The sequence below is a fragment of the Scyliorhinus torazame genome, chromosome 6 (genome assembly GCF_047496885.1).
Source record: "Scyliorhinus torazame isolate Kashiwa2021f chromosome 6, sScyTor2.1, whole genome shotgun sequence".
Lineage (NCBI taxonomy): Eukaryota > Metazoa > Chordata > Chondrichthyes > Carcharhiniformes > Scyliorhinidae > Scyliorhinus > Scyliorhinus torazame.
Window position 1 is genome coordinate 162,215,860 of NC_092712.1, and position 26,124 is coordinate 162,241,983.

Sequence of the window (26,124 nt, forward strand, 5' to 3'; positions counted from 1 at the left end):
GTTACAGCTTCTCACTGTGATCTGCAGCATCTTACTGCTGGCTCAGCAGTTTGACATTGTGCAGACAGGTAATAGTTTCAGAATATTCTAACATGTGGAATTTGAGATTATTTTCAGTTGTTTTAAATAGCAATGATTAAAACATTTGTCATCCACAGCAAAATAATTCTGAACGGCCTTTGAGGGACAAAGCCAGGACTCAAAGAAACAAGTCTTGGAATTGAATCTTAGCTGGGTTCAACTTTACCCCAACCTCCTGTTTAAACAACAGAGATCAGAGGTACAATCGAATGGCCTCGTCATGCCCGACTCAGTGATGTGACGAGGCCGTTAATTCTCCTGATAGCCCTCTCGTGAGATTTACGACACTCAGCGAAGTTTGGGTCTCACCCTCACTGGGCGAGATACAGATTTACATAATTAAGTGAGCCATTAGGCTCATTTAAATATGTCGGTGCCCGGTTCTTCTGATGTCTGGGAACGAACGCCCGTGCTTCGGAGACCTCTCCATGGTGCCGTTTAACTCTGGTCCATACAAACGTGGACCAGGCGTAATGGCAGCTGGGGAGCCTGCTCGGCCATCGGAAGTCTTGGGTGGTCAGGCTCTAAGCAGGGTGATATCCTGGCACTTCTGCTGAGACACAAGCACATTGACACCTCCAGCCTGGCACCTTGGCAGTGCCACTTGAGCACCCTGGCACTGCCACCCTTGTTGGTGCAGGAAGGGAGGTGGATTGGATTGGATTTGGATTTGTTTATTGTCACGTGTACCGAGGTACAGATAAAAGTATTCTTCTGTGTGCAACTCAAACAGATCATTTCGTACATGAGAAGAAAAGAAAATACATCATTGGGCAACAAAAGGTCCACAATGTAAATACCTAGACACCGGCATCGGGTGAAGCATACAGGGGTGTAGTTTTAATCAGGTCAGTCCAGAAGGGGGTGATTTAGGAGTTTGTTCACAGTGGGGAAGAAGCTGTTTTTGAATTTGTTTGTCAGACTTTAGTATCTCCTGCCCGATGGAAGAGTGAGTAAGCCGGGTGGGAAGGGTCATTTATTATGCTGCCCGCTTTCCCAAGGCAGTGGGAGGTGCAAATAGAGTCAAGAGATGGGAGGCGGGTTCGTATGATGGACTGGGAGGTGTTCACGACTCTCTGAAGTTTCTTGCGGTCTTGGGCCGAGCATTTGCCATACCAGGCTGTGATGCAGCCAGACAGAAGGCTTTCTATGGTGCACCTGTAAAAGGTGGTAAGAGTCTGTGTGGGCATGCCAAATTTCCTTAGTTTCCTAAGGAAATATAGACGCTGTTGTGCTTCCTTGATGGCAGCATCAACCAGGACAGATTTTTGGTGATGTGCGCACCTAGGAATTTGAAGCTGTCAACCATCTCGGGCAGCACGGTAGCATAGTGGCTAGCACAGTTGCTTCACAGCTCCGGGTCCCAGGTTCGATTCCCAGCTAGGTCACTGCCTGTGCGGAGTCTGCACGTTCTCCATGTGTCTGCGTGGGTTTCCTCCAGGTGCTCCGGTTTCCTCCCACTGTCCAAAGATGTGCGGGTTAGGTGGTTTGACCAAGCAAAATTGCCCTTAATTTCCAAAACCATGTTAAGTGGGGGTTACTGGGTTACGGGAATCAGGTAGATACATGGGCTTCGGTATGGTGCTCTTTGTAAGGGCCGGTGCAGACCCGATGGGCCAAGTGGCCTTCTTCTGCACTGTAAATTCTATGATTTCTACCTCAGCCCGTTGATGCAGACAGGGGTGTGTACAGAAGTCAATGACCAGCTTTTTAGGTTTGCTGGCATTGGGGGGAGATTGATGTTGTTACACCACTCCACTAGGTTCTCTATCTCCTTCCTGTATTCTGACTCGTCGTTGTTCGAGATCCGACCCACTATGGTTGTGTCCTCAGTAAACCTATAGATGGAGCTGGAACCAAAGTTTGCCTGTGTCAATGGTCTGGATATCGTCTGGGCATGACTCGTAGTGAGGAGGCTGAATGGTCCGCACGTTCCTGCGAGGTTGTCGGAATTGGGGAACATTGGCAGGTTGAGCTGCTCGACAGCAGGCAGCGTAGTGGCTCATCTTGCCACAGCGGAGGCATTGTCGGTTTCTTGCGGGACATTGCCGCTTTAAATATGCGGCTCCGCAGTTGCCGCACGTCGTGATGTCATGGCGTTCGTTGCGCCACCGCGCAGGAGCAGTTCGGTCTTGCTTTGAGCACGCCTGCGCATCACGTCCCTCTGTGTCAACGTCGTTTTTGGCGCGCACAAACACGGGAGGCCTCGAAAAGCGCGCAAAATGGTCGCCCTCGTCCGGGCCGCGGGCCAGGAGGAACTCGATCGCCTGTACCCGTTCGGCCTTGTAGGACGCCTGCTTCGCCGATCCGGCCGCGTAGGACCCCTGCCGCGCCGATTCGGCTGCCTGAAATTGGGATAGCGGCATGCAGGACACAGGCTTCGATTGCGGAGGCTAGGGTGAGGCCTTTAATTTTTAAGAGCTGCTGGCGTAGGGTGCCCGAGGTGACCCCAAAAACGATCTGGTCCCAAATCATGGAATCGGAGGTGGTGTCGTAACCGCAGGACTGCGCGAGGATACGGAGATGCGTAAGGAAGGATTAAAAGGGCTCATTCTTCCCCTGCAGGCGCTGCTGGAAGAGATACCTCTCAAAACTCTCGTTGACCTCGACGTTGAAGTGTTGGTCGAGTTTGAGAAGGACCGTCTTGTACTTGGTCTTGTCCTCACCTTCCGCGAACACCAGGGAGTTGTAGACATGGATGGTGTGTTGACGTGCCGTGGAGAGGAGAATGGCGATCTTTCTGGTGTCCGAAGCGCTCTCCTTTTCGATAGCTTCCAGGAAGAGCTGGAAGCGCTTTTTGAACAGCTTCCAATTAACGCCGAGGTTTCCAGCAACTTGTAGTGGCTGCGGTGTGCTGACGGTGTCCATGGCGCAGGATGGCAGATTCCGGAGGATCCGTAGGTAGGTCCCACAGTTACTCCTGGTACTATGATGTGTTGGGTACTCTGCTACACAGACGAACCAACACGGTTGCGAATGGTACAACTCGGTTTTATTGCTAACATTTATTTACAGTGGTAAACTGGTTACTGAGGTTCGATCATAACCCTAGAATCTGTGGACCTATTCCTAATACTATCTTGTAGTGGCACTCAGCACATGGTGGATGTCTGAGTGGCTTGCTGTGAGCTCTGTGCCCTGAGCTGTCTACTGCTGGAATGCTCAGGAAGTGTCATGTTCCCTGTTTTGTACTGTGTATGCTCTTGCCTGTGATTGGCTGTGGTGTTCTGTGTGTGTTGATTGGTCCGTTGATCTGTCCATCAGTATGTATGTGCTATGATGTTTACCTGAATATCATGACAGACAGGTTGAAGATGTCCGTGAATTCATCTCCCAGCTGCGTGGCCTTGTTGGGGAGTTCTTGACTGAGGCCAAAAAAAAGAGCCCCTTTTGATTTCTGGGTCATTCCTGGCATTGCAGGCACCGTGAAACACCCCACTGTACATGCCCAAAGCAGGACTCTGGTTTTTGGTGATTAAGTCGTACCTCTGCTGCTTGAGAGCTAGAATTTACTGTCTGATTTGCTGGTGAAGCAACAGAAATAAAAAATGGACAATCGATCCTAGATATGGGTATTGCTGGTAAACCACAGGATTATCAGCAAGTTTGCCGCAGCGCACCTTGTAGATGGAACACTGATTCCACTGGCCACTGTGCCCATTCACCTAATCGATCTGTATCCTTTTGGTTATTCATGAAGGCCTGTTTCCATGCTGTAAAGTTCTATAATAGGGTGACTAGAACTGCACACAGTATTCCAAGTGTGGCCGTACCAATGTCTTGTACAACTTCAACAAGACGTCCCAACTCCTGTATTCAATGTTCTGACCAATGAAACCAAGCATGCCGAATGCCTTTTTCACCACCCTGTCCACCTGCGACTCCACCTTCAAGGAGCTATGAACCTGTACTCCTAGATCTCTTTGTTCTATAACTCTCCCCAACGCCATACCATTAACTGAGTAGGTCCTGGCCTGATTCGATCTGCCAAAATGCATCACCTCACATTTATCTAAATTAAACTCCATCTGCCATTCGTCGGCCCACTGGCCTAATTGATCAAGATCCCGTTGCAATCCTAGATAACCTTCTTCACTATCCACTGTGCCACCAATCTTGGTGTCATCTGCAAACTTACTAACCATGCCTCCTAAATTCTCATCCAAATCATTAATATAAATCACAAATAACAGTGGACCCAGAACCGATCCCTGAGGCACACCACTGGTCACAGGCCTCCAGTTTGAAAAACAACCCTCTACAACCACCCTCTGCCTTCTGTCGTCCAGCCAATTTTGAATCCAATTGGCAACCTCACCCTGGATCCCGTGAGCGTTAACCTTCTGCAACAACCTACCATGCGGTACCTTGTCAAAGGCTTTGCTAAAGTCCATGTAGACAACGTCTACTGCACTGCCCTCATCTACCTTCTTGGTCACCCCCTCAAAAAACTCAATCAAATTTGTGAGACATGATTTTCCACGCACAAAGCCATGCTGACTGCCCCGAATCAGTCCTTGCCTCTCTAAATGCTTGTAGATCCTGTCTCTCAGAATACCTTCTAGCAACTTACCTACTACAGACGTTAGGCTCACCGGTCTGTAGTTCCCAGGCTTTTCCCTGCTGCCCTTCTTAAACAAGGGCACAACATTCGCCACTCTCCAATCTTCAGGCACCTCACCTGTGGCTGCCGATGATTCAAATATCTCTGTTAGGGGACCCGCAATTTCCTCCCTAGCCTCCCACAACATCCTGGGATACATTTCATCAGGTCCCGGGGATTTATCTACCTTGATGCGCTTTAAGACTTCCAGCACCTCCTCCTCTGTAATATGCACACTTCTCAAGACATCACTATTTATTTCCCTTAGTTTCCTAACATCCATGCCTTTCTCCATCGTGAATACCGATGAGAAATATTCATTCAGGATCTCACCCAACTCTTGTGGCTCTGCACATAGATGTCCTTGTTGATCCTTAAGAGGCCCTACTCTGTCCCTAGTTACTCTTTTCCCCTTTATGTATCTGTAGAATCTCTTTGGATTCTCCCTTGCATTATTTGCCAAAGCAATTTCATGCCCCTTTTTTGCCCTCCTGATTTCCCTCTTAACTCTATTTCGACAATCTCTATACTCTTTAAGGGATCCACTTGATCCCAGTTGCTTATGTACGTCATATGCCTCCTTCTTCTTTTTGACCAGAGTCTCAATATCTCGAGTCATCCAGGGTTTCCTACTTCTACCAGCCTTGCCCTTCACTCTAAAGGGAATGTGCTTACCCTGCACCCCGGTTAACACATTTTTAAAAGCCTCCCATTTACCAGCCGTCCCTTTGCCTGCCAACAGTCTCCCCCAATCTACCTCTGCAAGTTCCTGTCTGATACCATCAAAATTGGCCTTGCCCCAATTAAGAATTTTAACTCTTGGGCCAGACCTATCATTCTCCATAGCTATCTTAAAACTAATGGAGTTATGGTCACTTGTCCCAAAGTGATTCTAGAAAGGATATTATTAAACTAGAAAGAGTGCAGAAAAGATTTACTAGGCTGTTACCGGGACTTGATGGTTTGAGTTATAAGGAGAGGCTGGATAGACTGGGACTTTTTTCCCTGGAGCGTAGGAGGCTTAGGGTGATCTTATAGAGGTCTATAAAATAATGAGGGGCATAGATTAGGGAGATAGTCAACATCTTTTCCCAAAGGCAGGGGAGCCTAAAACTAGAGGACATAGGTTTAAGGTGAGAGGGGAGAGATTCAGAAGGGCCCAGAGGGGCAATTTCTTCACTCAGAGGGTAGTGAGTGTCTGGAATGTGCTGCCAGAGGTAGTAGTAGAGGCGGGTACAATTGTGTCCTTTAAAAAGCATTTAGATAGTTACATGGGTAAGATGGGTATAGAGGGTTATGGGCCAAGTGCGGGCAACTGGGACTAGCTTAATGGTAAAAACTGGGCGGCATGGACTGGTTGTGCCGAAGGGCCTGTTTCCATGCTGTAAACTTCTATGATTCTATGATTCTATGCACAGCAAGAAATTAGGCAGACAAATAGAGCATTTGGTTTTATTGCGGAGGGATTGAGTATATATGTCGACAAGTTCTGCCAGAACGCTACAGGGCATTGATGAGCATATACTGAGTGTAGATGGGCCTATATCTACTGGAATTTTGAAAAACGAGGGGCGTCATTCTCCGAACCCCCAGCGGGTCGGAGAATGGCCGTTGGCCGCCGTGAATCCCGCCCCTGCCAGTTGCCGAAGTCTCTGAAGGGAGAAAAGTCGGCGGGGCGTTAATGGCGCTGCTGACGTCGGAGAATGGCACCGGTCTGCGCAAGGCAGCCGATTTTCGGCCTGCCGATATTCTCCCTTCCGGATGGGCCGAAGTCCCATCGACGTGATGACCGTTCACGTCGACGTAAATGAAACCTCCTTTTCATCGGCGTGAACCTGTGCTCCAGGTTCACGCCGACCAGCGTGGAGGTGCGTGACGGCCTGGGGGGTTGGCCGCTGGGCAGGCGATGGCGTGGCAGTCTGAATGTGTGAGGAGAGGTGTGTCTCGGGTTGTGTGTGTGTGGCGGGGGGGTTAGAGTGGGATGGGCTCCGGGAGGGCGGTCCGTGCTGGGGAGGTGGATGCGGGGGTCTGCGCCGGTGAGGGGGATGGGGGGTCCGTGCTGGGGAGGGGGATGGGGGGGGGTCCGTGCCGGGGAGGAGGATGGGGGGGGAGTCCGTGCCGGGGAGGAGGTTGGGGTCCGTGCCGGGGAGGGGGATGGGGGGTCCGTGCCGGGGAGGGGGATGGGGGGGGGGGTGTCCGTGCCGGGGCGGAGGTTGGGGTCCGTGCCGGGGAGGGGGATGGGGGGTCCGTGCTGGGAGGGGGATGGGGGGTCCGTGCCGGGGAGGGGGATGGGGGGGTCCGTGCCGGAGGGGGGAGGGGGGGGTCCGTGCTGGGGAGGGGGATTGGGGGGGGGATCCGTGCCGGGGAGGGGGATGGGAGGGTCCGTGACGGGGAGGGGAATGGGGGGGTCCGTGCCGGGGAGGGGAATGGGGGGGTCTGTGCCGGGGAGGGGGATGGGGGGTGGGGTCCGTGCCAGGGAGGGGAATGGGGGGGTCCATGCCGGGGAGGGGAATGGGGGGGTCCGTGCCGGGGATGGGGATGGTGGGGGGGGTCCGTTCCGAGGAGGGGGATGGGGGGTTCCGTGCCAGGGAGGGGGGGTGCGAGGGCAAGTGAGTTGGTCCACCTGGCCAGGTGCCAGCCTCCGACAGTTGGACCCATGCGGTCCATGCCACCTGGCTGTGGGGAAGGAGGAGATATGGGCAATGATGACATGTCGGCGTCCCCCCCCCCCAGGTCGTCATGTTTTCCGATCATCCAGCGATGTTGGCCGCCGTGGCGGCAGCCGCTAATGTCCATGTTGCCCTGGATGAGGAGGAGGAGGAGGAGCGTGCCAGAGAGGCGGCGCAGGCTGCCGCAGAGGGGCAGGCGGCAGCCGCCCAGGCTGGAGGGACACCTGACCGACAGGATGAGGAGGGGGAGGAGGACGTCGCGGCCCCACGGCAACGGAGGCACCCGAGGGCGCCCCGTGTGTACCGACCCCGGCAGTCATACCAGGACCTCACGGACCGGGAATGCAGGAGGAGACTCTGGATGAGGCGGGAAACCGTGGCAGACATCTGCCACCTGCTGGCACACCTGTCACCGCGTGGCACTGGCGGGGGACACCCTCTCCCCGTGTCCGTCAAGGTTACGGTGGCCCTGAACTTTAATGCAACGGGGTCATTCCAGGCACCGAGTGGGGACCTGTCCGGCATATCGCAGACATCGGTGCATCGGTGCATCCGGGCAGTGACAGATGCCCTCTCTGCCATGGCGCACCGCTACATCTGCTTCCCTGTGGACCGGGCCAGCCAATATGCCCGGGCCGTGGGCTTCTCTGCCGTGGCCGGGTTCCCCATGGTCCAGGGCGCGATTGATGGGATGCACGTCGCCGTGCGGCCACCTGCAGATAACAGGGCCGTGTTCACCAATAGGAAGGGGACCTATTCGATGAACGTACAGGTGGTCTGCGACCACCGCATGATGATCCTGCAAGTCTGCGCCCGTTACCCAGGCAGTGTACACGACTCATACGTGTTGTCGCGGTCATCCATCCCGAGCATGTACGAGGGACGCCATCCCCGGCTGAGGGGCTGGTTGCTGGGCGACAGGGGCTACCCTGTGGCGATCGTGGCTGATGACGCCTATACGGAGGCCACGCAATGAGGCGGAGAACCGCTACAATGATGCCCATGTAGCGACAAGGGGAGTGATCGAGAGGTGCTTTGGCGTGCTGAAGATGCGTTTCAGGTGCCTGGACCTCTCTGGGGGCGCCCTCCAGCATCGGTCAGCTAGGGTCGGCCGCATCATTGTGGTGTGCTGCGTCCTGCACAACATAGCCCAGCAGAGGGGCGATGTGCCGCAGGCAGAGGAGGGCGGAGTGGAGGAGCAGCAGGAAGAGGCGCAGTTCTCCCAGATGAGGGGGATGGGGGCAATGGTCAGGGCAGACGGGGTAGACACAGGCGGGTGGCTGTCCACCATTACAGGCTGGCCCAGCGGGCATGGGGCAGACTGATAGCCGCCCGCTTCACTGACTAGATGGGCGTGAGAATCGGGTAGTATGGCCACAGACCGCACACCATGGCAACAGCCGACCACCCACACCCCCTACCCATCCATGCACCCAGCACCCTCACCCCCCTCCCCAACCCCACCCACCCCACCCGCATGCACACCACCCCCCCCCCCCCATTGCCGATCCACCTGCGGCACAACGGGCCGGGCTCACACAGTTGCGGGTGGACGCGTGTCTATTGCAGGCCATGGAGGATGATGACAACCCGCCCTGCGGTGAGCTCCTGGCTCCACATCGTTGGACTATGTCTGACCCATGGCCACAGTACCACCATCCACCCAGACCATCCCTGCATGCGGCTGTGACTCTGCAGCGCACGGTCCCGTCCTCTGCCCGGGGGGATGGTGATGGCGGCCCAGGGGGAAGGGGGCAGACTCACTGGGGCTGAGGTAAGACCACCCCTCACACATGCACTTGCGCTCAACGTACATGACACCCCCGCACGCTTCGGACAGAGCACAAAGGCAGCTTCTGTAGGTGTAACATTGACTTTAATATCCAAACGAGTTCATGCACGTGCCCTAGCCCCTAAAACTCATCTGTGCCCTGCACCCGTGCCAACTTCCTTAGTGTCTAATTGTTTGGCCTTACGGGCCCTTTGACTACGTCTATGTGGTTCCTCAGACGGTACAGCAGAACTGGAGGTGGACTCCTGTGATTCCTGCCCTCTGACACTGGATCCCTTTGGCGGCCGTTTCCTGGGGCATCCTGGCTAGATGGGCCAGGCTGCGGCCCGGGCGACTGGGATGGCGAGCTGCCAGCCTGTCCTGCCCGTTGCCCACCCGATGCACCTGGGACGGAAGGGGGGGAGTCCGAGGTGTCACGGTGTTCCGGGACCTCCCCTACAGGGGGAGCCGGGACGGACCACACCACCTCCTCCTCCCTCGGGGTGCCCGATGGCCCCCAGGCCTCTACATGGGTGAGGGATGCGAACGGACTGGCCATCCGACGCCCCCCCCGACATCTGGCGCTGCCAGTCCTGGAGGCCCGTGCTGGTATCGACAGGGGTCTGCAGGTTTGCAGCCATGGAGCCCAGGGGGTTGTCAAACCCTGTCTGTGACAGTGCGACGCCGGCTCGCACATGGCCACTGGCGCCGATGCCCTCAGCGATGGCCTGCAGAGACTGGGCCATGGCCTGCTGAGACTGGGCCATGGCCTGCTGAGACTGGGCTATGGTGTTGAGCGCCTCTGCCATCTGGCGCTGGCACTGGCTCATGGCCTCCTGTGAGAGGGCAGCCGTGTCCTGGGCCACAGACGCCGCCTGCACGGAAAGCCCCAGGCCTCGCAAACCGTTCCCCATGCCTGACACCGTCGCACCCATTGCCTCCACCGCGGACGCCACCCGTGCGGTGTCAGCCTGGGTGGCACGCATGACCGGCACCACTTCCAGCTCCTGGACGCGGGTGGACTCCTCCACCTGCGACTGCAGCCGCCGCAAGCCGGCTGTCACCCTCTTCGCTCGTCTCCGGGTCGGTGGTTGCATCGGATCTATGTGTGGGTGTGGAAACTCCAGGAACCCGGGATCCATCTGGGCGGCAGATGTTCGCTTGGGCTGGGCTGCCCTCCGATCGCCCGGCCCCTCTGCTGCTCGTACCTCCACCTGCTGTACCGGGACGGCTGTGTTGTGCGCACTAGTGAATGTACCAGATGCCTCATCACTAAAGTGCCCAACCGAGGTGAGTGTTTCTGCGATGGTGGAGGGTGTTGGTGACAGCAGTGGCGTTGTGTCGTGCTCTTGTCCCACACTGAGTCCATGGCACTTTGGGGTGGAGGTTCGTCTCCACCCATCCACTCTGAGTCACTGTCCGGTATTTCGTCTTCCTGGGTACTGCTGTCCCGGGTAGGGGTGTCCTGGGCAGTGCTGTCCTGTGTAGTGGTGTCCTGGGTAGTGGTGTCCTGGGTAGTGGTGTCCTGGGTAGTGGTGTCCTGGCTCGGATGTGACGGGGGCCTGTGGCTGCCCCCCTCGTCGCTGGGTGGTCGCTCCCGCACGTGATGGGGGTGTCGTCTCCCGGTTGCTCCAGGTCTCTCCATCTCCCGTGGTGTGCGAGGGGCATCCTGCGGGCGTCGCATGCTGGAGGGTCCGGGTCTCTCTGTCTCCTGTGGCCTCCGAGGGGCATCCTGCGGGCGGTCTGCATCTGCGGGGATGGGTGCCTGGACGTTTGGTCCTGCGATACACAATGAAGCATGCATGGTTAGACACGCAGGCAGTGATCAGGTGATATGGGGGAGGGGGAGATATGGGGACGGGCTGTCGGTGGCTGACTTGCTATTACGCCCCCGACCTCTGCATCAGCAACCTCCCGGTCGTCAGGTCCGCCAGCCAGTTCCAGGGCCCTTTCCTCGTGTTCGGTCAGTGGCCTCTCATCAGCGGGGCCTTCTCCAGTCCTCACATGCTCCCTATTGTTGTGTGCGCGCTTCTCCTGTGGGGGGGTGGTGGCGGGTGTAAAAGGCAACACTGTTAGGCAGGTATATGAATGCACGCCATCGGTTGCGCGTGCATTGCAGAGGTTAGGGTTAGGGCTGGATTCACTTGGGGATATGGGGGTTATGGGGGATATGGGGGAGGGGGGATATGGGGGAGGGGGATATGGGGAGGGGATATGGGGGAGGGGGGAATATGGGGGATATAGGGGAGGGGGGATATGGGGGAGGGGGGATATGGGGGAGGGGGGATATGGGGGACATGGGGAGGGGGGATATGGGGGAGGGGGGTATGGGGGAGGGGGGATATGGGGGATATGGGGAGGGGGGATATGGGGGAGGGGCGATATGGGGGAGGGGCGATATGGGGGAGGGGGGATATGGGAGATATAGGGGAGGGGGGATATGGGGAGGGGGGATCTGGGGGAGGGGGATATGGCGGAGGGGGATGTGAGGGAGGGGGGATATGGGGGAGGGGGATATGGGGGAGGGGGGATATGGGGAGGGGGGAAAATGGGGATATGGGGAGGTGGAATATGGGGGAGGGGGGATATGGGGGAGGCTCACCCTGCCTGCTCTGACGAGGTCGTTCACCTTCTTGTGGCACTGGGTGCCTGTCCGTGGTGTCAGGGCCACAGCGGTGACGGCCTCTGCCACTTCCCTCCACAGATGCCGGCTGTGACGTGGGGCAACTCTGCGGCTGTGCCCGGGATACAGGGCGTCCCTCCTCTGCTCCACTGCGTCCAGGAGCACCTCCACATCCCGTGACTCGGTGTTCCGGTCGGGTGTTCCGGTAGAGTGGGGGGGAGCAGCGCGGCCTTATGAGCCGTCACGCCGTGCGGCACGTATGACGCTGCATGGCGTCAACCACGTGCGCAAGCGCGGATCCCGTTACATCGCTGCTAGCCCATTTCGGGCCGGAGACTTTCGACCCATTTTTCCGACGTGACGCAAGTCGGATTTGCGCCATTTTTTGCGCCGATCGGCAGACTTTGCGCCGATAACGGAGAATTTCGCCCGAGATCTGGTCTTACTGAAACATAAGATTCTGAGGTGACTTGCCAAGGGAGATGCTGAGATGATGACTTCCCTTGCGAGGGAAACTAGCACTGGGGACTCAGTTTAAAAATGAAGGGTTTTCTATAAAAGATGGATTTGAGGAGAAATTCCTTTTTTCAGAGGGACATTTGTCTTTGGAATACTCTTCTCCAGACAGCAATGAAGACATCAAATCTATTCAAGGTTACGTTGGATAGACTTTGATTAACAAGGGCTTAAGGGTGATGTTAAGGGAGGGGTGGAGGCATGGAGGGTTCAGTGCAGGCAGTCAGAAAAGTGGAGTTAAAGCCACAGTTAGATCAGCCATGATCTAATTAATAATAATTAATAATCTTTATTGTCACAAGTAGGCTTACATTAACATGGCAATAGGTTTACTGTGAAAAACCACTAGTCGCCTCATTCCGGCGCCTGTTCGGGTAGACGGAGGGAGAACTCAGAATGTCCAAATTACCTATAGCTCGTCTTTCGGGACTTGTGGGAGGAAACCGGAGCACCCGGAGGAAACCCATGAAGACATGGGGAGAACGTGCAGACTCCGCACAGGCAGTGACCCAAGCGGAAATGGAACTTGGGACCCTGGCGCTTTGAAGCCACAGTGCTAACCACTATGCTACCATGCTGCCCGATCTTAGTGGACTGTGGTACAGGCCCAAGGAGACGCATGGCCAACTCCAGCGATTATTATTTATGATGTGTGATACCGTCAATTCACTGTGAGACCATGAGAACGAGTGAATACTAGGCTTTATTATTCAGGAACCGCCGCCTCGTACGTGGCAGCTCTCTCTATCATCACGGAGATTCGATGGCACACCCGAGCGTGGAGGTGTCGCTGCTTGAGGGTTTCAGAGGGAGGCGTTGTGGAGGAGTCGAGGTAAGCCTCAGAACAGCGAAGCCAGTGTTTCAAGATGTCCTTGGCCTCTGTCGCTCGCGCTTCGATTTCGAGCTTATCTGGCTTTAGAGCGGCTTCCATGTCGCTGTCGCTGGACAATAAATTGTGATACCGTCAATTCACTGTGAGACCGTGAGAACGACTGAATACTCGGCTTTATTATCCAGGAACTCACCTGCCAGTATCTGTTGTACAAATGAATGCCACCCACAGGTGGCCGGTCTATATATCCCCCGATGAGGGCGGAGCCCACCGGGGTTCCAGTGCAGTACCTGGAAGTAGACCGTATTATCATTTTCAGGTCATAGGTCACAGCACTATACAGACAGTTCATACTTAGGTGAATACATTCACCACATGATGTTATGACAGTACTATAATGGGTTAATTCTACCAGATCCTGTGGACAGCTTCACAGGAAGTGAGCAGCATCACATGATCTTGCTCTCCTGCTTGTATAACCTCATTGTAAGATATAGCCAGAGTAAAATGTGCTCTAATAAAGTTACTGTCTTACTTATCTCTGTATTGTCAGTAAATATGCTGTATTAGTCAACCAATACTAAAAATATTACATGGTGGCAGTGATGAAAGAATAATAATGAGCAAGTCTCTGCTATTGCTGGAAATCTTTGAGCAGGTCACAGGCATCAACCAGGAAGAGTGTTTCTGAATTTCCACTGGGGATTTGCCAGATTACACACTGCATCAGACCTCGCTGCAAAGGTGAGCAGTGATCTGTCAGTATATTGTTATATGCCATGAGTGACTGTGCAGACGATATCTTAGTCAGGATCTTGATGATGAAAATTTAGGTGTGAGGAGGTAATCAATGCACTGAAAACCTACTTCATCCTGAGAAAGAGTAGAATTTCTGAGCAGGCATTTTTCAATACACCATACCCACGCCAAGGGGAAAGCGTTGATGTATTTATCAACAATTAGTACAGGGTTGCAGAAAACTGTGGATATGGCAACTTGAATGATGAACAAATTTGTCTTCGGAGTGTTGGATGAAGCCTTGTCTGACCACCTGCTATCTTGAAATCTAAATTTAACAAAGTCAATGCAACTGATCAGTCAAGCTGAGGTTAGGATGCAAAACTGATCCATGATTCAAGATGACAGGGAGAACCCGATCTCAGTAGAGAATGTGAAATTAGGAAACAGTTCAACAACCGTTAAAGGAAAAATGCCCACGAGAGCCCCAGCGAAGAGAAATTGGAATAGAAGAGCAAACGCAGGCATGAAAATTTCCCTGCCAGAAAATCTGAATGCCATTAATGTAGAAGGAAAGATCAGTTCCAGACTGAAAGGTTGATCAGTTGGTAGGACTGATACTGCACTGCCTTTCCTTGGAGAGATCCAGGAATGAAGCAGAAGCTACTGGAATGCTGATATCCTAGTTGAGGGAAAGACACACTTTAATTGAGTCACAGGTGCAGCGGTTTTGGGTTCTTTCTGATACTAAATTGCAATTTGACCATCAGGCAAAATTTGACCATCGGGAGGGACAGAACTCAAGGTCTGAGGACAACTGGATGCAACCCTCCGATATAGAGAGAGAAAAATCACAGAAACATTCTGGGTTGAATTCTCCGCTTCACAATGCCGGAAGCGTGAATCGCAATCAAACAGAGAATCACACAAAATGGAAAAAGTCAGGTTTGCGACCGGCACCGATTCTGACGCCGTGCTCCGATCTCTCACTGGCGGCAAAACCAACGTTTGCATCTCACGCCGGTGGGTCCATGCAAAACTGACATTTGCATGGATATTAAAATCTATAATGGCTTGAATTTTCATGCTCAGCCCTTCCGCAATACTCCGTCCCACTTAGGCAGACGTCTAGCGGGCTCGAATAAGTGCAAGTGCTTGTAAGCGGTGACTGAGCGCCATGGCTTCAGAGGGAGAGCAGGAGGCTGAAAAACTGAACAGCAGGTGGGGCTGGTAATCCACCATGTGATGCCACAGATTGGCAGTTGGTAGTAGATCATACTAAAGGACAGTAACACTGGAAGTAGCTCCAGGAGAATTCACTTAATCGTTACCGTTTGTATTATAGTTTGTTTGTTATCTTTCCATGTATTAATTTTGTTAATAATCTATCTTCCTAGTAAAAAACTAGATGTTCTGTGTGCATCTTTCCCACAGCCACAATACAGAATATAACATGGTACCAGGAATGGCGTTATATTTCACAGGAGAAACTACAGCAGATGGCGATGATGATTATGATGATTACAATGATGATTACAATGCTGAGATTACAATAATGATGATTACGATGAATATGTTCTGTGTGCATCCTTTCCACAGCCACAACACAGAACATAACATGGAATCAGGAATGGGATTATACTTCACAGAAGAATCTGCAGCAGACGACAATGATGATTTTCATGATGATGATGATTACGAAGAGGAAAGTGAAGAATCCGATGATGAGCCAGGAGAGGAAGACGATAAAAGTTTATTTAGTCTATTTGGCATTAGTGACTTGGTGAAAACAAGTAGCATCAAATCTGTGCAGGGCAATGATGAGTGTGACAGTTCTAAGTTGGAGTATGCAGAGGCTGAAAATGAGGCAGACAAATTAGCTGAGAGCAAATCAACTGTGAGCAGACAACTGGTAATTAAAGAAATAATCCCCATTTTGGGGAAATTGGCTCCAGAGAAGTACAATGAATTATCCTATTGCCACGGAATGGTTCCTGCAGTAGATTCCCAAGTAACCAAGGCCAGTCCATCACAAAACTTGCAGAAAGAACAGATGGATACAATTTCATGCAGTCCTACAACGATAGGCAAAGCATGCATCGTTCTATCAGATGAGGATGAGCAACTAATTGAAACTAAAACACAAAGTGAAGAACTAATGTCTAATGGTGAGCACATTGATTGAGCTCAGACACTGGAATGCGATTGTTTGTAGATCTTTCCTGACGTTGGAAAACTGCCTGCAACTACGAAAACGTCCGAAAGTATGCCAACATTGAAATTTTAAAATACTGGCTCCGGTGCTTTGAGGCCTATCTGAATTCCTCAGAGACTGAAGTTGACAGACCTCGCAAGCTGAGCTTACTACATGCCCGGGTGGGCCACCGACTATCCTCCGTGATCGAGAAATCTACGACGTACGAAACGGCGGTCGAAATCCTACAGAAGCGCTTCGTAAAGCCGATAAACGAGGTACACGCCAGACATTTGCTCTCGACCTGCCGCCAGCACTCCGGGGAAACGCGAGATGAATACTTGGAGCGACTCACTGCACTCGCCAGGAACTGCGACCATAAAGAGGTGACGGCAGAAGTCCACATGAACTTACATATTCGTGATGCTTTCGTGTCCGATATCCGATCCACGTACATCTGGCAGCCGCTCCTAGACGACGGAGCAAAGGACCTCCAAGGCACAGTAACTCTCGCCTCTTCCCTGGAAGCAGCCCACCATAATCTCCGCACGTACTCCGCGGACCTTCCGAACCCCTCTCGATCCCCTCCAGACTCGGCCATGCTTCAGGCCTGCGCTGCGCGGCGATCCGCTCACACCGGGGGCCCCCAATGCTATTTCTGTGGGCAAGGCCAGCACTCATGCCAGCGCTGCCTGGCCCGCTCCGCTATCTTTGGCGAATGTGGAAAGAAGGGGCACTTCGCGAATGTCTGCCTGGCTGGGCCCAAAGGCCAGAAACAAAAGCCTCATCGGGCCCAGAAACCGAACTCCCGGGACCACAGGCCCCGCAACGCGGCCGCGCGGCTGCCGGCCACGCCTACGTCCGATGCATCATCGACCTCGTGCGAGTCATGGGGGCGGCCATCTTCAAAACTCAAAACAAGCGAACGACTGCGGCAGCCATTTTGCGAGTCCGATTCAACCGAGGACTCTGACTGCCCGCAACTAGGAGCAATCACGCTCGATCAATCTCGGCCGAAGCACCTGCAAAACTCAATGATGCAGGTTCAAATCAATGGCCACGACACACCCTGCCTTTTTGACTCCGGGAGCACGGAGAGTTTTATCCATCCAGACATGGTAAGACGCTGCTCCCTGCACACCTATCCCGCCTCCCAAACTATCGCCCTCACATCTGGGTCTCATTCGGTCCAAATCACGGGGTATTGTGTCGCGAACCTCACTATCCAAGGCACCAAATACGCCCGTTTTAAGCTTTATGTCCTCCCTCACCTCTGCTCCCCCTGCTGCTCGGTCTGGACTTTCAGTGCAGCCACCGAAGCCTGACCCTGAAGTTCGGCGGACCCCTGCCCCCGCTCACGGTATGTAGCCTGGCGATACTTAAAGTTGCACCCCCACCCCCTTCGTGAACCTCACCCCCGACTGTAAGCCCGTCGCCACCAGGAGTCGGCGGTACAGTGCCCAAGACATGACTTTCATCACATCAGAGTTTCAGCGGCTACTAAAAGAAGGGGTCATAGAGGCTGGCAACAGCCCTTGGAGGGCACAAGTACTGGTAGTCCGCTCTGGGGAAAAACAACGTATGGTGGTGGACTATAGCCAGACCATAAACCACTTTACGCAACTCGATGCGTACCCACATCCCGGCATAGCAGAAATGATGAACCAAATCGCCCAATATCGAGTATTCTCCATGGTCTACATAAAATCGGCCTATCATCAACTCCCTATCCGTCCAGAGGACCGCCCCTATACAGCCTTCGAAGCAGCCGGTCGTCTCTTCTACTTCCTCAGGGTCCCTTTAGGTGTCACAAACGGAGTCTCCGTTTTGCAAAGGGCAATGGATCAAATGGTGGACCAGTACAGCTTATGGGCTACATACCCGTACTTGGACAACGCATCATCTGCGGCCATGACCAGCAGGACCATAACGAAAACCTGAGGAAGTTCCTCCAGACCGCCCTGGCGCTCAATCTGACATACAATATAGAGAAATGCATGTCCCACACAACCCGGCGAGCCATCCTCGGCTACGTCTTGGAAAACGGGGTCCTAGGGCCAGACCCCGACCGCATGCACCCCCTTAAGGAACTTCTGCTCCCCCGTAGCCTCAAGGCACTCAAACGGTGCCTGGGGCTCATTTCCTATTATGCCCAGTGGGTCCCCAGATATGCGGACAAAGCCCGTCCACTCATTAAGACCACGGTTTTTCCCCTGACGGCTGAGGCTCAGTCGGCCTTCAGTCGTATCAAGGCCAATATCATCAAGGCCGCCATGCATGCGGTGGATGAAACCATTCCCTTCCAGGTAGAAAGCGACGCATCAGACGTCGCCCTGGCTGCTACCCTCAACCAGGCGGGCAGACCGTTAGCGTTCTTCTCCCGAACCCTCACCGCCTCGGAAATTCGACACTCTGCAGTCGAGAAGGAGGCACAAGCCATACTGGAGGCTGTGCGGCACTGGAGGCACTACCTAGCCGGTAGGAGGTTCGCCCTTGTCACCAACCAACGGTCGGTTGCCTTTATGTTCGATAACGCACAACGGGGCAAAATAAAGAATGATAAAATTCTGAAGTGGAGGATCGAACTCTCCACCTACACGTACGATATTACATATTGTCCGGGGAAGCTCAACGAGTTCCCAGATGCCCTGTCCCGCGGCACATGCGCCAACGTGCAGAAAGACCGCCTGTGGACCATCCACGATGGCCTCTGCCACCCGGGGGTCACCCGGCTTGCCCATTTCATCAAGTCCCGCAACCTACCTTACTCCACCGAGGAGGTCAAAGCCATGACCAAGGCTTGCCAGATCTGTGCAGAGTGCAAACTGCACTTCTATCGACCAGACAAGGCCCGCCTGGTAAAGGCCTCTGGGCCTTTTGAGCGATTGAGCGTGAACTTCAAAGGGCCCCTCCCATCCGCTTCCCATGCGCTGTCCCCTGCCCCGATATGACCTCGGCCACCGTAATCAATGCACTGCACGGCATCTTCACCCTGTTTGGTTTCTCCGATTATATCCACAGCGACCGGGGTACATCGTTCATGAGCGATGAACTGCGTCAGTATCTGCTCAGCAAAGGCATCGCCTCGAGCAGAACGACCAGCTATAACCCACGGGGAAACGGGCAGGTGAAGAGGGAGAACGCAACAGTTTGGAAGGCTGTTGTTCTAGCCCTACGGTCAAGAAGTCTCCCAATCGCCCGCTGGCAGGAGGTCCTACCCGATGCCCTACACTCCATTAGGTCGCTCCTCTGTACGGCCACGAACGAGACCCCTCACAACCGTTTGTTTGTCTTCCCCAGGAAGTCCACCTCTGGGGTCTCGCTTCCACGTTGGCTGACGACTCCGGGACCAGTTCTACTCCGGAGGCACGTGAGGAGCCATAAGACAGATCAACTGGTCGAGAGAATCCAACTATTACACACAAACCCTCAATATGCCTACGTCGAGCACCCCGACGGCAGGCAGGGCACCACTTCCCTGCGAGTCCTGGCACCCGCTGGCTCGCCCACCGACGCCGCCCCTTCCACCGATGCTCCCCTCCCCGCACCGGTGGTCGACTCCGACAGCGCCCGCCCCATAGTGCCCCCAGCCGGCGCCAGCACCAATCACCCTAGTCACCCCGAATCCAACACGGGCAAAGGCTCAGACAACCTTGCTCCCGGATATACCACCATCGAGGACGACCGTATCCGCCGCCGCACCACCGGAGCTGAGAAGCTCGACACGGGCAATCAGACCACCCAAAAGACTGAACATGTAATTCCACTTCACCCCCGACGGACTATGCATTTTTTTTTAAACAGGGGTAAATGTGGTGAATGATATCTGTATACATATGTACCCTTAATACGTAGGCCTCTTTAAGACCGGGTTTGGAACCCTGGGGGACTCCGCCTCCGGCTCCGCCCCCAGGAAGCTGTATATAAGGTTACGTTCAGTAGGCAGCGTGCAGTGAGCACACTTCTCGGCAGCTGTCTGGTTTTCTGGTTATTAAAGCCTTTGTATTATCAAACCCCTCTCCTGAGTCGTAATTGAGGGTATCTCACTTGCCAGAATTCTTTAAGTGCCGGGCATGTTCAAAACATATGGACATGATTTTCTGGGCTCCCCTGAACACCTCACACACCTGTCCTCCACCCCAAAGAACTTGCTCATTCTTGCCGCTGTTATGTGCGCCCGGTGTACCGCCTTAAACTGAATCAAGCTAAGCCTGGCTCAAGATGAGGAGGAATTGACCCTGCCCAGGGCGTCTGCCCACAGTCCCTCATCCAGCTCCTCACCCAGCTCCTCCTCCCACTTGCCCTTCAGCTCCTCTGCCGAGGCCTCCTCCGCCTCCTGCAGCTCCTGGTATATGTCTGATACCTTTCCGTCTCCTACCCACATGCCCAAGACCACCCTGTCCTGTATCCTGCGGGAAGGTAACAGCGGAAATTCCACCACCTGCTTCTTCAAGAAAGCGCGGACTTGCAGGTACCTAAAGGTAGTCCCACTGGTCCACACCCCCATCCGGTCCATGAACCCCCTCAGGACCTTGGCCGCTGCCGACCTCTTACCCGACCTAGACCTAGACCGGACCAGTGCCGGGTCCAGGACCGTGTTAAAGTACCCCAGCCGGAGGCTCCCCGTCCCGACTCCCCCTTTGACTCCGAAAGTTGCTTCCCCTACAACCAGTAAAGCAGCATCCCAGCCCCCCCCCCCCCCCGATCCCCCTCTCCCAAGTCAAGCATCTGCTTAACCCCAATTCCCCCCCCATTACTCTCCCGTAAGTCAGCTGACTCATGCTGACCCCGGCCGCTCCCGCCTCTACCTCCAATCCCACTGTTGGCTCCCTCTACGGGCCTCCAACCTCCACCGCCCCCCCCCACCCAAGTTAGGGAGAGAGAGCCCCCCCCCCCACATATTCCCGTGTGTCAAGAAAGAAAAGCTCAAACAAACAAACAAACTTCGGGTGCTATGCCCAACGAGGAGCGACTCCCCCCTCCCCGCAAGCTGCTCTTGCTGTCCAGCCCGTCCCCACCGCCTGTGACACATCTCTATACAAACAGCAAACAGACCCAGAATCTCGAGGGCCCAGAACAAAGGGGCAAAAAAAAAGAAAACACGGGGGAAAACCAATATAACACCGCCCCCCCCCCCCAACCTCCAGCCCCCACCTCCCCACCACCCCACCGGGGTGTCCCAACAACATACAGCAGTCCATTAGTTCAAGTCCAGCTTCTCGTTCTGAATAAAAGTCCACGCCTCACCCGGCCTATCGAAATAATGGTCCTGGTACGTGACCCACAGCCTCATCGGTTGTAGCAGCCCGAACTTCACCCCTTTGCTGTGGAGGACCGCCTTGGCCCGGTTGAATCCCGCACGCCTCTTAGCCAGCTCTGCACCCCAGTCCTGGTAAATACGGATCTCGCAGTTCTCACACTTACTGCTTCGCTCCTTCTTTGCCCATCGCAGGACATATTCCTTGACGGTGAAGCGGTGGAACCTTACCACCATAGCTCTCGGCGGCTCGTTCATCTTAGGCTTCCTTGCCAGGACTCTGTGCACCCCGTCCAGCTCCAGGGCCTGCGGGAAGGCCCCCGCACCCATCAGCGTTCCCAGCATCGTGGTCACATACGCCCCAGCATCCGACCCCTCCACGCCTTCAGGGTGACCCAGAATCCATAGGTTCTGCCTCCTCGACCTATTTTCAATGTCTTCCAGATTCTCCTACCAACTCTTATGCAGGGCCTCGTGCGCCTCCACTCTAACCGCCAGGCCCAAAATCTCGTCCTTGTTGTCAGAGGCCTTTTGCTGCACCTCCTTGATCGCCGTCCCCTGCATCTTGTGGGTCTCCACCAACCTTTCAATAGTAGCCTTCATAGAGGCCAGCATCTCCGCTTTTAGCTCAGTGAAGCAGCTCCTAAGAAACTCCTGCTGCTCCCATGACCACTGGGCCCACGCTGCCTGATCCGCGTGTCCGCCATCTTGCTTTTTCACGCCCGTTCTCTCTTTTCCAAAGCCGCTTTTTTGATCGGCCCACTCCACTCCATACAGCACTGGGGGACACTCACTGTTTCCTTCCCACACCGGGAATCATCGTCCAAGTGCCGCTGGAGCTCCGTACAAGGGCCCAAAAGTCCGTTGTCGGCGGGAGCTGCCGACCGTGCGACCTACCTAGGCATAGCCGCAACCGGAAGTCCCCAGTAATATTCTCCTGTAGCCATGCCACCTGTGCTCTGATGCGGGTGTTGTAATCTATGCATGCAAGCAGTAATGTTTATATACAGTTTGGTTATTATGTTATATGCACAAATGATATTCTACATATTATTACACCAACATGCTGTTCAGGAGTGCAGGGTTGTGCCAGCAGCGCAATCTGTGGGAGAGAGTATCCCTCCGCTTCTCACTGGCATGGAGCTGTGGGAAACAGGCGCCGTGGCTGATGAGGGCGAGAGAGGAGGTAGGACATGCAGATTCACGACCGCGGGCTGCCCGTCCTGCTGTTCGCACGCTGGCTGGGTGCGGGCCTCCACCTGGCCTAGGGGTGTAATGGGTGGTGACCAGGGGATGGGCTGTGGGGTTGGAGTAAAGCCCCATACGGGACCGGGCGTCCAGGCATGGGCCGCCACTTCCACGACCAGCAAGGTGGCCATCTTTATGTGTACCTCACTGACCACACACCATGCCCTCTGGTCATGCAGGGTGCCCCCACCCCACCAATCCCGAAGCCCAGCCCCCAAACCGCAACCGCCCACCACCCAGCGGCAGGGCAGCACGTGGCCCACCCAGAGGCAGCTGCCACAGTAGCCTCTGCAGAAAGACGTCGGACAGGGTCCATGGATTGTACCACTGGCATGGGTAGTGCCAGCCACCGGTACATCTGGCAGCAGGAACGAGTGCCAGGGCCAGAAAACCCCACTGTGCAAGGTACCGACAGGGCCAGGGGTGAGGTGGGCAGGGTGCCAAAGGGAATGGCATGGTCTGGAGATGAGGGAGATGGGGAGGGGTGAGGAAATGTGGGGACAGTGGCTGCAATGCAGACTGGCACCATCGTGTAGCCCAGTGGGCCTGGTTGGGCACAGGGGTACGCACCATGCTAACATGTCTGAATTGTACCTCCTGAAGACAATGGACTTCAGAATTCAACCAGGAATGTTGGCCTTCATCCGAGTCGTCACATCCCTGTGGGATGCACTCCGGATGTACGTGCTGGAGCTGCTCCAGGGGGACCATGCAGCAGTAGCCGCCCAACAGGCTGAGGAGGAGCTGCAAGGAAAGCACCACATGAGACCTTGTGTGTACCAGCAGTGTCTGTCATTCGATGAACTGTTGGACCTGACATGCTGACGAAGACTCCGGCTGAGCAGGGGGACAGTGGGACATACCTGCCAGATCATGGTGCGCCTGTTACCGCAGGGGTCTGGGGAAAGGATACCCGCTTCCACTGGCCAGCAAGGTGACGGTCGCCCTGAATTTTTACATCACAGGGTCCTTCCAACTGCCAAGCGGGACCTGTCTGGAACATCACAGAGCTCGGTGCACAGGTACATCCATGCCATCACGGAATCGCTATACACCCAGTCGCCACAATATATCAAAATCAATGTCGACTGATGTCACCAGGGTGCCCTGGGAGCGGGATTCACCCAGATGTCCCGAGTCCAGTGGGTGATCGATGGGATGAAGACCGCCCGAAAAGCACGAGCCCATGACAGGCCGGTCTTCACAAACCAAAAGGAATTCCACTCGATGAACATGCAGCTGTTGTGTGACCATGACATGGGCATCATGCACCCCATACCCCCTTGCCATACCCTCCCACCCCCCAACCCCCACCTCCGCTACCCCAAAGATTCAGTGGGACCGTGGAATGGCCAGCTCACATGCAGGGGTCACCCAGGTGGGTGGTGGACAGTGCTACAGTGGGCAGGAGTCAGACGTTGTCATACGATGAAGAGCACCAGATCTCATCGCAGAGTGGGTTGTCATCGTTTTCCATCCATGGCTTTGGCCATGGCGCACAATTTGTGTGGCCTTCTGTACCTGCCTGGGCCCCATGTCCAACCCGTCCTCCCCCTCCCGCACATCTTCCTCATTTCACGAGACCTAACCTTCATCCTCTGTGGTAAACCACTGTTGCACCTGTATTCGGTGACCTGTACTACAGGTTCACCGGTAGTCCCTGCCTGCTGGCTCCACCCAGCAGGCGGGGATTAAATATGCGTGTCCTCCAGCCAGCAGCCATTTCGCCAGCTGCTGTGGGAGGCCACACATCTGACAGCAATAAAGCCTCAGTTGGATTCAACTATCGTCTTTGTCCAATTGATCGTGCCTCAATGTATTGCTATCATTTTCTAAGGATGGACCTCCGTATCAAACCGGATCACCTGCAGCTGGATCCACACTCAAGCGACGCCAGAAAGGACTTCCAGCTCTGGCTAGCTTGCTTCGAAGCGTATATCAACGCGGCACCAACCCCTGTTCCGGAGGCTCAGAAGATTCAGATTTTATATTCCAGGTTGAGCTCCAAAGTCTTTCTGTTAATCCAGCACGCGCCGAACTATGCCGAAGTCATGACTCTACTCAAGGACAACGACGCACAGAAAACGAACAAGCTCTTCGCCAGGCACGCACGCGAGTCAGGCACGCACGCGCCACTCACTCTCAACTCCCTAATGAGTCCATAGAAGACATCTGGCGGGCCCTAATCCCACTAGTCCGGGGCTGTGACTGTCAGGCCGTTACGGCCATGGAACACTCCGACCTCCTTATGCGGGACGCATTTGTGACTGGAATTGGGTCAGATCTCATATGCCAGCGACTCCTAGAAGGGGACACGTGCGACCTCGCAGAGACTAAAACGCTAGCGCTCTCCATGACGGTCGCCCTGCGCAACGTCCAGTCCTACACCCCCAGCCGCGCGGTCCACCCCTCCTACGCTTCGTGGACCGCACAGACAGCCGCCCCAGCGGGGGCGCTGCCCACCCAATACGCCTGCGCTGCACGCCTGTCAGCGAATCCCGGGGGCCCCCGATGCTATTTTTGAGGCCAACAGAAGTACCCCCGCCAACACTGCCCGGCCCGCGCTGCCCTTTGTAAAGCCTGCGGGAAGAAGGGCCACTTTGCCGCTGTGTGCCAGGCCCACTCAGTAGCCGCTATCGCCCCCAACCCCCTCGGTCATGGACAATGGGCGCCGCCACCCCCTCCCTCAGACCACGTGCGGCCAGTGGACGCGCCATCTTCGCCTCCGCGCAACACATGCGTTCCATGGGTCCCGCCATCTTGTTCAACCCTCGCAACGTGCGTCCCATGGGCACCGCCATTTTGCAACCCTCAAGATCTTCGGGCGCCGCCACCTTGTCTACCTCTCAGCACATGGGCACCACCAGCATTCCAGGACCCGGGCTCACCAGTCGCTCCATTACCCGATGACCAACCAAGTCTCGCCTCCATGTCAATCGACCAGTCTCGTCCATATAACCTGACCAACACATCCACCAGCATGAAAGTCGACGGACATGTAACCTCCTGCCTGCTGGACTCAGGGAGCACCGAAAGCTTCATACACCTGGCACGGTAAGACGCCGCTCCCTCACGATACGCCCCTCCAAACTCCCTGGCCTCCGAATCCCATTGCGTAGCGATCCGGGGGTACTGTACGGTCACGTTCACGGTCCAGGGCGTAGAATTCAGTGGCTTCCGCCTCTACGTCCTCCCTAACCTCTGCGTTGCACTAATCCTCGGCCTGGACTTCCAGTGCAACCTCCAGAGCCTAACCCTGAAATTCGGCGTGCCCTTACCACCCCTTACTGTGTGCGGCCTCGCGACCCTAAAGGTCGACCCACCTTCCCTCTTTGCCAATCTAACTCCAGATTGCAAACCCGTCGCCACCTGATTGAGACGGTACAGCAACCAGGACAAGACCTTCATCAGGTCCGAAGTCCAGCGGCTGCTTCGGGAAGGCATCATCGAGGCCAGCAACAGCCCCTGGAGAGCTCAAGTAGTAGTAGTTAAAACTGGGGAGAAACACCGAATGGTCGTGGACTACAGCCAGACCATCAACCGGTACACGCAGCTCGACGCGTACCCCCTCCCACGCATATCTGACATGGTT

General features: G+C 54.8%; 1 long non-coding RNA gene across 1 annotated transcript in view; it reads left to right on the forward strand.

Annotated features, from left to right (window-relative positions):
* The window catches only part of LOC140425118 (uncharacterized), an 81,515-nt gene continuing 55,391 nt past the window's right edge, over window positions 1-26,124 (forward strand). The window contains exon 1 of the long non-coding RNA XR_011947766.1: window positions 1-68. This is a non-coding gene — a long non-coding RNA (uncharacterized lncRNA). The remainder of the gene's footprint in view (window positions 69-26,124) is intronic.